This window comes from Cupressus sempervirens, chromosome 7 (assembly GCF_028749045.1).
Source record: "Cupressus sempervirens isolate cs-2001-9-10 chromosome 7, ASM2874904v1, whole genome shotgun sequence".
Lineage (NCBI taxonomy): Eukaryota > Viridiplantae > Streptophyta > Pinopsida > Cupressales > Cupressaceae > Cupressus > Cupressus sempervirens.
The window spans coordinates 39,214,083-39,226,987 of NC_143124.1; positions in this window are offsets into that span (position 1 = coordinate 39,214,083).

The following is a 12,905-nucleotide window of genomic DNA, read 5'->3' on the forward strand; positions in this document are numbered from 1 at the left end:
AGGATGCGAGGATGTCATATAGACGTCACATGCAAAGATAACTAATAAGATGTTCTAAATTGGGAACTTCATGCATGCAATGATAACTAATAAGATGTTCTATATTCGGAACTTCATATGATGTGGAAGGCGATGGCAACTTCATATGATTGATGTGGAAGGCGATGGCAATGGCTGTAATATAGGGAAAATATATGGGTAGATGATTTATTAAAATCAAACTTTATGCATGATTAGAATCATAGAATTTTCGTTGAAGTGAAATTAATTAAGAGTTTTGTTATATAAACTAGTTTATGTATATAAGTAGAGAGTTATCTATTGTAGTTAGATTATCAAAACAGGCGCTTCAAGAAGGATAACTCTCCCTTTATATATATAAGCTAGTAGCAGCACACAATTAATAACTTTATTTGTTTAAATATATACTCTCTCTTTTTTCACTTTAATTAATTATTAGAATAAATCATTTTAATTATTAATAAATATTAAAATAAAATTTTGCATAATGCATTTGGATAATTAATTTTGAACGACTTAATTAAAAAGTCAATTTTTTAAAGGGTCAGTATCAAATTTTATATTTATTGGTATAAAATTTGATGATTATGCATACAAATAGCTCAATTTTATACATTTTATTATTAGTTTTGATGATTGTGCATAGATAATATAGCATGTAACATATCAATCAATGAGAGCATAAATTTGATACATAATATTGTTGTTCACAAAGCTCAAATAGATGAAAATGAAAAATATGTGTCCATGACTTGAACAGTGAAAATAACTTATTCATGTTGTTGTTCATAAAACTTACATAGATGAAATAGGAAATATAAGCCCAAGTAGAAGTATTTAGATGGAGTATAGGAAATATGAGAAGAAACTAAAGAAAGAACATTTCTCCATGATGATGCAGCTGCATCACATATTCCTCAATGATAAGGATGGTGTTGCGACCTTTATTAGAGCAATGATCACGGTAGAGTTCTTTCATCATTTCTAGAAATGCATCCGTTTTTGCAAATGTGTCATAAATAACTTTTGCAACATCCACCATTTCCGTTATTTCTAGTTCATCAACACTATCAATTAACAATGAACCATTCTCCAAGGCTTTGATTAGGTGTGAGCACGATTTCTGGATTATTCTTTTACATTTATCTAAATCGATCTCACAGAAATTATTTGAGGTCACAAAAGCAGCACGACTCGTAACAATGATATTTGATGCTCCAATAGAAAATCCATAGCTCAAATGATATGCTACAAACTTTTAAACAATTATCAACATAAATATATATAAAACCGTTATAAGATACAATCAAATATGGAACACACAAATCAAATTTAGCACTTATACTTAAATATAGACCAAATAAAGTCAATAGAAATATATTTTATTTTTAATAATATTATTATTTTATTGTACCATATTTGAAAAATTTAAGTTCACTAATTTTAAAAATATGAAACAAAAGAAAATTAATATTGGAGGATAATTAGAATAAGTAAATTATATTCATTGGTTTTTTCTTTGAAATTTTGTAATGAATATTTTAATTTAATAGTTTAAATTAAAAAAAAGTTGTCCATAATATTATCATCGAACATTAAGAAACATTGTAGCAAAAGTAAATATAAATTGTAAACATAAACTGATATTACTCAATGAATCAATCTACAATTATTACTTAAAAAATCACTACAATTAGTTAAGATATAATTATTACTTAATACATCACTACAATTAATTAAGATCTATAAAAATTAAATATCACAAAAAGAGGTTGGGTTTCTCAAAATAGAATAAATTAAAATCAAGAAAGTTATTTATATCATTTTTCATTGTATAATAGAGACTTTTTTAAAACATGGAATATAGTAGGGAGTGTTACAAACAAAATACTAATGTGTCCAAAAAGACTTTTATGGACATAACATTTAAGAATAACATATCACGTCAACTATCTTCAAGGCACTTAAGTCTATTTTCTTCATCTTTGCGCTTGAAATTTGTCTACCCTTTTTCATTTTCTCATAATGATCATACGTAAAAGGAGGCATCATTCTCAAACACTAGAGATATTTTACATGTGAAACTACCACAAATGTCAATCCCTGCTCTTTCTCTTGATCCTACATCAATTGTCGCTTTGGGAAGAGTCAATCCCTGAGATTTGTGAATGGTCAATGCCCATGCCAACCTCAATGGAAATTGAACTGTTGTACCATTTTGTATTCGTGGTATTGGAATTATCTTTGGATTATGATCTTCGAATGGTAGTCCTGAATAACCATCAAACTCAACCATCACATATGCTGGAGGCTTAAGCAGAGCATTTCCTTTCTTGTAGATATTTTTTTGAATGTATCCAAGAGCCCCATTTATAGGACCTACCTCTATCCATAGATTTGAAGTTAGCATGACCCTTCAATCGTTACAGATTAACAACTCCAAATCAAGCTCATCATTTTAACAGTAATCTATTGGATTGATAGAAGCTACTTTCGATGCAACACAAGGTGCAATCGGATGCTTCAATGAATGTAGCATTTTTTTTATTACGAGCATGAACATTTTCATTTTTTGAGAACAAATGAAAAACATTATCAAATTAAACAATTGTTGCGACATCTATGTTGATAGGGACCCTTGACACCAGCAACCTCAAATCATCAATTTGTGAGTTTCCATCTCTTAGATTCATCAAAAGTTGTCAAAATCTTTGTCGCTCAATATCTTCCCCATCTTGTCTGAATATCTTATCTAGTGTGACCAGGGTCTTGAATTCCTGACCTAGAAACTTTTCCTGTTTATTACTGTCATATGCTGCTCTATCATTGATAGGAGGTAGCTGGCCAAAATCTCCCACCGATATTATAGATGCACCTGAAATACAATTGAGGAAAAAATATATTTTAAAAACTATGTATTTATTCATGTATTTGATTCAAATAATGTATATTTCACATGAGTAAGATATTCATGATGTAGAAATGGAATATTTACCTCCAAAGCTTATGTGTGCAGATTGTGGGAATGCTTGTCGCAGTCATAAATCTATATTTTCCAACATTTTTTGACCAATGAATCTCATTTCATCAATCAAAATATATTTTAAATGTGGAATTTCTTCTCAAAAACTTGTGAGCCTTGCTCCTTCTAGTTGAGAACAATCTCTTACTGTTACCTTCTATTTTGAATCAATTGTAGAAGCTCTTGTATTGAATGTTGCAACTCCTATTAGGAAAAGTAATAGAAGGGGAGAATGGGAGGGCATTACCGCATTTTGAAGAGATTGACTAATGGAACCAATTAAATATGACTTTCCTGTTCTTGATGTGCCTTGAATTATCATTAACAATAGTTCTTCATTTTGATTACTGTGGTAGTGTGTCATGTCATGTTGACTGCCTTTTTTGTTTCTCACCAAAGGTCATGTAGTTTATGCATCGAGGAATTTCATCATAGACAAGACACCCATGATTCTTCATGTTACTTATGAAATTGATTGCTCTGGTAGTGTACTCTTCTTCTTGATAATCAACAGACCAATTTGTTTGTCTATCAATGTCTCTTCTCCCGAACATGTCTATTTTTGAGCATCGTATATTTTGACCCTGGTGCAACCTAGATATAATCTCCCATTCATATTCTGTAGTATTTCTCTAAACATGTTCATTGTCTTCAATTTCAACACCAACTTGGTAGGGTCGAAGGACATGTCATTCTTCACCACCCCGTAACTGAGATCCACTACTCCACATTATACATTATTGAGTCAACTGGAGCTATATATCTTGTGTGCAATTACATGAATTTCAAATTTTAACTCTATATCAGTAACACAACTAATCTTCATACCCCTTCCATCCCACTTAGCAAGGGTTTTCTTTTACAGTTCCACCCGATTCAGGGCATTGGTGGTTCTTGCCTTGGCCAACATCGGAAGCCCTGTGATCCGATGAATCATTTTCTTCATTATCAAGACAACTTTCTCCAGTGTAAGAAATTTTATATTTAGCCCCATCATTTTGTAGTAATTATATATATTTTTTAAATATTCATTGGGATGAAATAATTACTTGCAAACCATCTTTCCCTTTTATTCTTAGGCATCCACCCTCCTTAGAAATTGTGTATCACTTCGCACAATTTAACATTTCTTCATAGTCACGGTCCAAATCCACCTTTGCAAGTTGTCTTGTGTTTTTAAGGCATATATGTTGTTGAAAATTGACGAATGCCTACAACTCAAGGTAAGAAAAAAATAAGTACATTAATTAATGTCACATTACATGAATATATATAAATATTTATTAATGTGCATGTATATTTTGTTGATGAGGATAATTTCTAGGGTTCCATACATGAACAATGGAATGAAAAATATCTTTTACGGCTTCTTCTTTCCTCCTCATTTGACCAGTCAATTTTATCCACATCAGGTGCTCCTTCGATCCATATGAATCCATGCACATGCAGGGACCCCCTATATTTCCGTTCATATCTACATAAAAAGTGCTTGACATTCATTCCCTTTTCTAGAACCTCTTTTCTAAACATTGAGCATCTTAAGTGCATATAGTGTACGACTATGTGAGGATAGTTCTAAGTTTTCAAAATACATTTAACCAATACGTGAAATTAGTAAAGAGTGCCAACACAATGGGGTTTTATAAAGAAAACAAAAATGATCATAAGAATTTCACTACATTTATTTTGTGTTGTTGTAGTGGACTACAATATTTTAAAAAAAATATAAATAATGCTCATTTGTATACACATAATTCGAAATTTTTTTATGTAAGAGCTTGCAAATCTTGTTCTCATGGAATGAGGGTTGTTTAAGGTCCTTTTACCTTTTCTATCTCAAACTCAAATGGGTCGATGTTATTTTGAAAATATGTACATCTAATCAATAGGCATGCATGCATTAGATCTTGGAAAAGGAATTGAAAAAGTATAGCTTGAGAATAGTTTGTGTGAAGGGAATTAGAATTTCTTTTTAAATGATTCACAGAGGCTCGGTCTGGATGACAACGTGGCAAAGAGTGTCAGGCGTAGGATTAACTAGGTCATCACCATTACCTCCAATGGAACTTTGTAAAAATAATATTGTGATATTGTGAAAATAATAGTAAATTATGAGAATTAAAAAATTCTCTTGTGTATTAATTAAATTATTTTTGAAGGGTTAGTTGTGTCAAATTGTAGCATGCACACCCAATTTAATAGTAAAGAGAGTCAAAAGTGAATGGCTATTTATCCACATGATCTGTAATGGCAACTTTTGTATAAATTTCAAATTATCTTGAATTTACTTATCTAATGAAGTTTTGAATAATAAATAATTTTGTAACACTTACCATTGTACTTAATGAGATGAAGCCATTAATTATATTAAAAATTCTATTCTTTATGTAAAATGAATTTTGTATAAATATCATCTACAAAAGTTCAAATATGAAAATTTGATAAGATTTATAAGCCATTATTATTTAAATATATACAAACCCTCATTTTATTAAATTATTAACTTGCAAAACTATATTTAATCATGCATAATTAAGACAACTTCCATGAAAAATATAAGAATATATAATGAAAATAGATTTCAACATAATGCATAGGTACACGATCCTTACAGAATAATAAAAAGAAAGTAAAATATTTCCTTTACCTGATATCACATAATTAGATAATTATATAATGATATGTAGCTTATAATATTATTTATAGGAACTCTCAAGATTTATTTTCCTCAAGTACATTACATATAAGAACATTTTTTATATTTCTTTCACAAACAACCATAACAAATTAGGCATCTTTTATAATTTTAATTTTTTATATTTTTCTTATATGCAAATATAAATTTTCAATTAAATGTTTTATAGTAGTATTGGAAGAATGTTTCTTGTTTGACTTATTCTATAAAATGAGGTAAACCAAAACCACCCTCTCTGTGAATGAAAACACATCAAAATCAAATTAAACCTAGGTTTAAAGATTTAAAAATGTCTCTAAAATTGAGCTTACAATTCCTTTGATAGTTGTGGGTTATAATGATGGTTGTATAGATAATAAGGAAGTACAGTATTTGAAAAAGTGAAATTCTGCCCCAAACAATTCTTAAGAGAAGTACATTTATGCCAAATCGATAGTCTAAAAGATTTTGAAGCAAGTTTATAGTGATTAAATGTTGTGTTACACATAGATTCTACCCTATCTACTTCATTTCCATTCCATGTGAGAATAGTAAGCACTATGGAGATTTTATGTTAGTGTAAATATCATAAAAGATAAATCAATATATTAATCTTGCTTCACATTTCATGTGGAGATCATCTCTCAATTAGATTTATGAGATATTTAAGTGTGAACTAACTCTCCACAATATTTATAAGTTTAATATATTACTTTTAATTAAAATTTATTGTAAATACTTACATCACCTTCTAATACGTAAGGTACTATAATAGGTTTTCTTATCGATATTTTATATTCTTATCTTAACCCTCATCCATAATATTAGATTTTTATATAAATGAAAAGTCAAAATAAAAAAATTTAATGAGCATATGTGATATTTTTTCCAATATTATATGTACTATAATTGAAGATGTCGGTACTAGTTTTGCTAGTAAATTATTTGTGCAATAATATATTAATCATAATCCAAAAACATCTTACAATGTATATAGAAATATACTACTGATCTTAAATTAAATAAAATCTAACTTTGGTGTTTTAAGTTACAAATATTCTTTTTGATGAGTATAATTTTCTTCTTATTGTTTTTGGATTATACCTATCAACTTTGATAACTTGAGTTTGGGAAGTTATCATGAGATTTGAAAAACTAAGTAGCATGGTGATGTTAGATTATGTTGTTGACTCTTGATTAATTATGAAATCCTTCCCTTGGTTCTTATAAATGTATTATATTAAAATCGATATTATTATATCACAAGTGGTATAAAATTTAGCTTCACAAATATCCTAAACCTTGCAATTTTAGGTAGCATGTTGCATAATATCAATCTATATTGGTAAAAGTTTTTGGAAAAAAATACTATTTTGGAATTTATTGTGATTAGCATATTGAAGTTCCAATCTATAACTTGTTAAAGCTATTAGTAAATTCTATCTACTAGTGAGTTATAAAATATGTTATATTCATATATAATAAAAATTATGATGAAATTTAGAAGAAGAAGAAAATATTGTCCTGTAATAAACTATGAATTGTAAGATTTTTCAAAAAGCATCTCCTAGAGCTCTTGTTTCAATGCTTTCCTAATAACTTAATGTAATTTACTACATCTTTTGTATAGATTAGTTTTCTACATACATAGATACAATCTTAATATGGGGTTTTTGATTTGTTTTCAAACTATCAATTTTTGCATGAATTGTGTATCTAGCGTTTAGTTGTCTATTTTGATAAAAAATATATATATATAATGATACTATTGTGATACTATCATTTGATTTATATAATTTCTTTTTTATGGATTAAAAGTAGTATTATATCAATAAATATGTGAATAGTACATTAGAAAATACTAGAAAATGTGTGTTTGCATGTTCATGTATGATAAAGACTCAAAATTGAAAAAAATATGTTCGAATGGTTATTTTATAAAGGCGATCAATGAAACAAACTATTGTCTACAAGTAAAAAATTATCATCAATAAGTAAATTTTTTTCTTTCATAGTTAGGAGTTCAAATTATTCATAAGCTCATTTGTAGGGTTGGTGATTTTCGATGGAGCGATAGGTGATTATCAAGTGCACATAGCACCTAATTGAATCCAATGACAGATTTTGGTGTATTAAACTATTTTTTGTTTATATTTAAAAGTTACCACAATTTATATGGCATGTTACCAACATGTAATTTGTTTGAAAAATCTTACAATTCATAGTTTATTACAGGACAATATTTTTTTCTTCTTCTAAATTTCATCATAATTTTTATTATATATGAATATGACATATTTTATAACTCACTAGTAGATAGAATTTACTAATAGCTTTAACAATTTATAGATTGGAACTTCAATATGCTAATCACAATAAATTCCAAAATAGTGTTTTTCCCAAAAACTTTTACCAATATAGATTGATATTATGCAACATGCTACCTAAAATTGCAAGGTTTAGGATATTTGTGAAGCTAAATTTTATACCACTTGTGATATAATAATATCGATTTTAATATAATACATTTATAAGAACCAAGGGAAGAATTTCATAATTAATCAAGAGTCAACAACATAATCTAACATCACCATGCTACTTAGTTTTTCAAATCTCATGATAACTTCCCAAACTCAAGTTATCTCATGTTGTCACCTATTAGAGTGAAGATAGGCACATGCAGATACATTGAATGACACATCTATTATTTTTTCAACTTCCACTGCCATGTTTGTATTTTTCATGCTTATTTTTTCTTAAATTTTGCGCACAAAAAATGGAAAAGATTGCTGGGAAAAAAATTCATAAGCAATAAAAATTTAGAAACAAAAAAATAAAATTTAGTTAAATAGAAAAAATGCTTCAAAATATAGGATAAATGATTTTTTTTTAAGCTTGCACATTTTTCAAGATTCAACAAATAGGGAGAAAACTAATTAAAATCTATAGTCTCCTATCCTCAAGGTAGGGACTAAGAAATATATATTATGAAGATTGATGAATGTGCTCAAAAAGGGACAATTACATTGAGAGCTACCACTAAAAGAAAGATGCCCAAAAAGCATCGATATCTTGACTTGTGCCTGCTAGTTGCTCAAAAAGATTTAATGGCTTTTCATAATTATTAAATGATTTTCAACTCACATGGTTGTTGAAAATGATAAACGGTCAAACCCACAGCTCCCAAGAACCATCTACATGCAAACACCTCTTACTGGAGAGAGAGAAAAAAGGCTATGGAGGCTTGAATAGCTAGATCCGTAGATGAGACATTCTTGATGAGGAAAAAAGTAGATTGCTATAAAAAATGAATTATCTCAAGTTCATGTTTACAATGAGAGATCATCCTTATAAAGGAGATCAAAACCCAAAAAGGTAAGGTAAAACTCTTTAGGGTATTTAATAATTATTAAATACAGTAAGAGTATTTAATCTATGTATTTATTAACTTGAAAAAAGGGGAGTATTATTAATTTTCCTTTTTTCAAGATTTTAACTTAGGAAAGCAATAAATTTGTTTGACATGAAACACATGGTGCTAACAAAGTTTTCACTAAAATAGTATTTTAAATAAAAATAATATAATATTACATGTTGTGCGTGAGATGATATGTTAGGAATTTCAATGATATGTTAGGAATTTCAAATATAAGAAGTGTATCTTTTGTTCTCTCATTTTAACCCCTAATGTACATCATTGAAAAAAAAAAATTAGGAATTTCAAAGTAGATTTGAAGCCATGTATTGAATAACTTTATCATAACTATATTTAATTTCTCATCTAAGATAACTCTTTTTTAATTATTCAAAATGAAAAGAGCCCAGCTCATGTCCCCATTTGTTTCAATATTTCCATGTTCTAATGATATACTATGACATTCTATTATTTATTAGACTACATTCACATACATTCGTCCATGCTTCTTATATTCTATGTCATTTATTTTGGATCATCTCTATAATATTCAGGACAAATTTTGCATTCCTTAAATCTAACTCCAGATTCTAATTTTTACATTCAAAAGATAATTGCTTATTAATTTAAAAACTAGAGGAGTATTATTAATTTTTCATATTTTTTTAATATTTATTCACTGAAATGATATATGACATATTAAAAAAAAAAAAAAATTATAGGTTGTACATTAGATGATGATATGTTATAAATGTTAAACAAACAATGAGTATTTTTTTGATGCTCATTTAAACCCTTAATATACATCGTTTGAAAAGGTAATAGTTCTTTGAAAGTAGATTTGAAGCACTATAATCTTTTCTATTGTCATGTCTTGAGTAAATTTTATCACAACACTATATATAATTTCTCATCAAAGATTATTCTCTGTTAATTATTGAAAAGGAAAAGAGCCCAGGGAAGGTCCCCTTTTAGCTCCATATTTTCTTGTAATTATGATATACTGTGGCATTCCGATTATTTACTAGGCTAGGTTCACATACATTCATCCGTGATTCCTATATTCTCCATCTTTTAATTTGGATCGTGGTTATAGTATCCAAGACCAATTTTTGCATTCCTTGAATCTAATTCAAAAATCAAATTTTACATTTAAAATCTAACTCCTACCTTTTTTTATTACCATTGGTAGGTTACTTTGCAATATTTATGTAATGATCTATCTAGTTGTGGTATTCTAAGACAGTAAGGTTTCAATTAATGAAAATTTAAAGAAATCATTGAATAATGCTTTACATTTATGATGAACATACAAATATTTTGATTTCACACATTATATAGAATTCAAGTATTACATTACAATCAATACTCATGAATCTTTATAACGATTAGAATACTCTTCTATTTAAAAGAGTTGGCACGATATGGTTAAAAAAAGAAAAAAGAAAATGCAATTTACAATATGATAAATAAGTTATAAGGTTATCTATTAAGAGTGTATGCTATTATAAGTGAAATCTCTACATTTTATCAAAGATTATCTTAGTCATCGTCTTAAGAATTATACGATTTTATATTTGTACATTTTACATTTTTAAACAAAACTCATTTAGGCACTGCATTATTCCCAACCTTCAATTTTTTTAAATGTAAATGAATTTTTGCAGCATTAATCAAGTTTATTGATGTATTTCAGATATGAGAGGTGTATTATTCACACATTTTTTGAAGTCACGAGAAATGGGTGGAGCATCTTGACGTCAAAAGAAACTAAAATATGTGATAAGCTTTGATTCATTGTGTTGATCGTGCTTAGCAAGTTAGAGAGTTAGAACACCCACGTTAACAATGATGGAAGGCATAGAGGGATGCCCCACGCTTGAAGCTTTGGCATACTTTGACAACCCCATGCCACCTGATTCCTTGAAGACTGCCCCAATTAACATCATAACTCCGCATTGAATTATATTGTGTAGTACAAATTGTGATAGAATTATATCGACTAACACACAATAAAAACTCACGGGATCGACATCTAATTGTAAACTGCAATATTCCCTAATAAAGAATTTTGGATATGATTTTTCATACACTTAGTTCACCAATATGTTGAACTCACATGGGAACAAATGTGCGTGGAGAGAATTTCTCAAAATCTCATGGAGAAGCATGAATGAATTTCAGTAGTTGTTTCATAGTGCAATCTCTAATCTTGTCTAGTTTTCCATCGTGTCTCATGATTCATAGTACTGCAAGTGTTTAGAATCTCAACAAGTGTAAGAATTTGACAATGGCACAAGAAAACATATCAGTTAGGTTTCTGCAACTGATCTCATCAATTAATTAGAATTTTATCAGTTTTTGGTTTCATATTATAAGGGCACAGTAAAAAATTTAATGATCACAAGGGCATGACAACATTTATAGCTCTCTATGCCCTCATTTGAACAATGGAAAGAGTTGGTAAAAACATTCATTAGTGTTACATATTCACCACAATCCCTACAACTATCTGAGAATTCAAAGTTTCAACATTGACCAGAGTTTCTAAAAATATTCAATGGTGGTACAACTCACTGAAGAAGAGCAACATTTCATAGTCCTAGAGAAAGGGGAATTTGTAATCAACCTAGGTGATAAAAAAATAGACCAATTTAACTTGATTATGGCTTGTTTCTTTCTAAAAATATATTCTATGATATATTTTTGTAAAATTTCCTATGAACTCTACCCACTTTTTGTGGTTTGGATTATTTATATGCAAGATCTTGGGGTATGTCACTTAGCAGGGTTGAGTGAGTTTTATTGATTTAATATCTAGATTTTGGAATGTTTACCTAATCTGATGAGAGTTCTACATGAATTTGTAATCAACAACTACACAAATTTAACTGGGTTTTGGCTTGTTTCTCTCTAGAAACATCTGCTATTATATATTTTTATAAAATTTCTTGTGAACTCTACCCATTTTTCATGGTTTACAATATTTTTGTTTAGGATCTTGAGATAATTCACTTAGCACAGGTTGAGTGACTTTCATTGTTTTATTATTTGGATTGTGGAATATGTATGTAGTTGGCCCTTTTTTTCTATTGTGAGATAATATGTAATAACCACCTTAAAAGAGATCCCTCTAACTATATAAACAAATACATGTTTAGAAGGAAATATAAAGACATACACGTTTACAAGGAAAAGAGAAAAAACATTTTGCATATGTACCTCTTCTCACCCCTTGAAGAAAATCACAGAGCAAGGGCATGTAGATCGCAAGGGCATGACATGACAACGAAACTGCAGAGAAAGGGCATGACACGAAAATGAAATTGCAGAGAAAGGGCAAATAATGACAATGAAATCGCAAAGAAAGGGCATGGTAATGAAATGTAAAGATCACAAGGACACAACAACAAAATGCACCAATCACAAGGGCATGACAACATTCACAACTATGCACCCTCATTTGGAGCTCTCCACCTCTTTCGCGTGCATCTCTCCATAACCAAAACAAATGGAAAATTATTTATGTCATGATTTTTTTTTTGCTTATGCTCGTAGGGGTGTCGCAAGTGCGATGCCAATATTGGTATTGCAATGTCATCGAGGAGAATTGCGAAAAAAAAGAGACATGAAAAACAACACAGATTACACCGCCATCACAAATTGTCATCGCAATTTGTCCCCAAATGTTGTAGTGATGTAGGAACTCATATCAAATGTGGGAGGCCTATCTCTCAAAGGAATGATCTAGTATAAACAATCGAGTGTTTCAA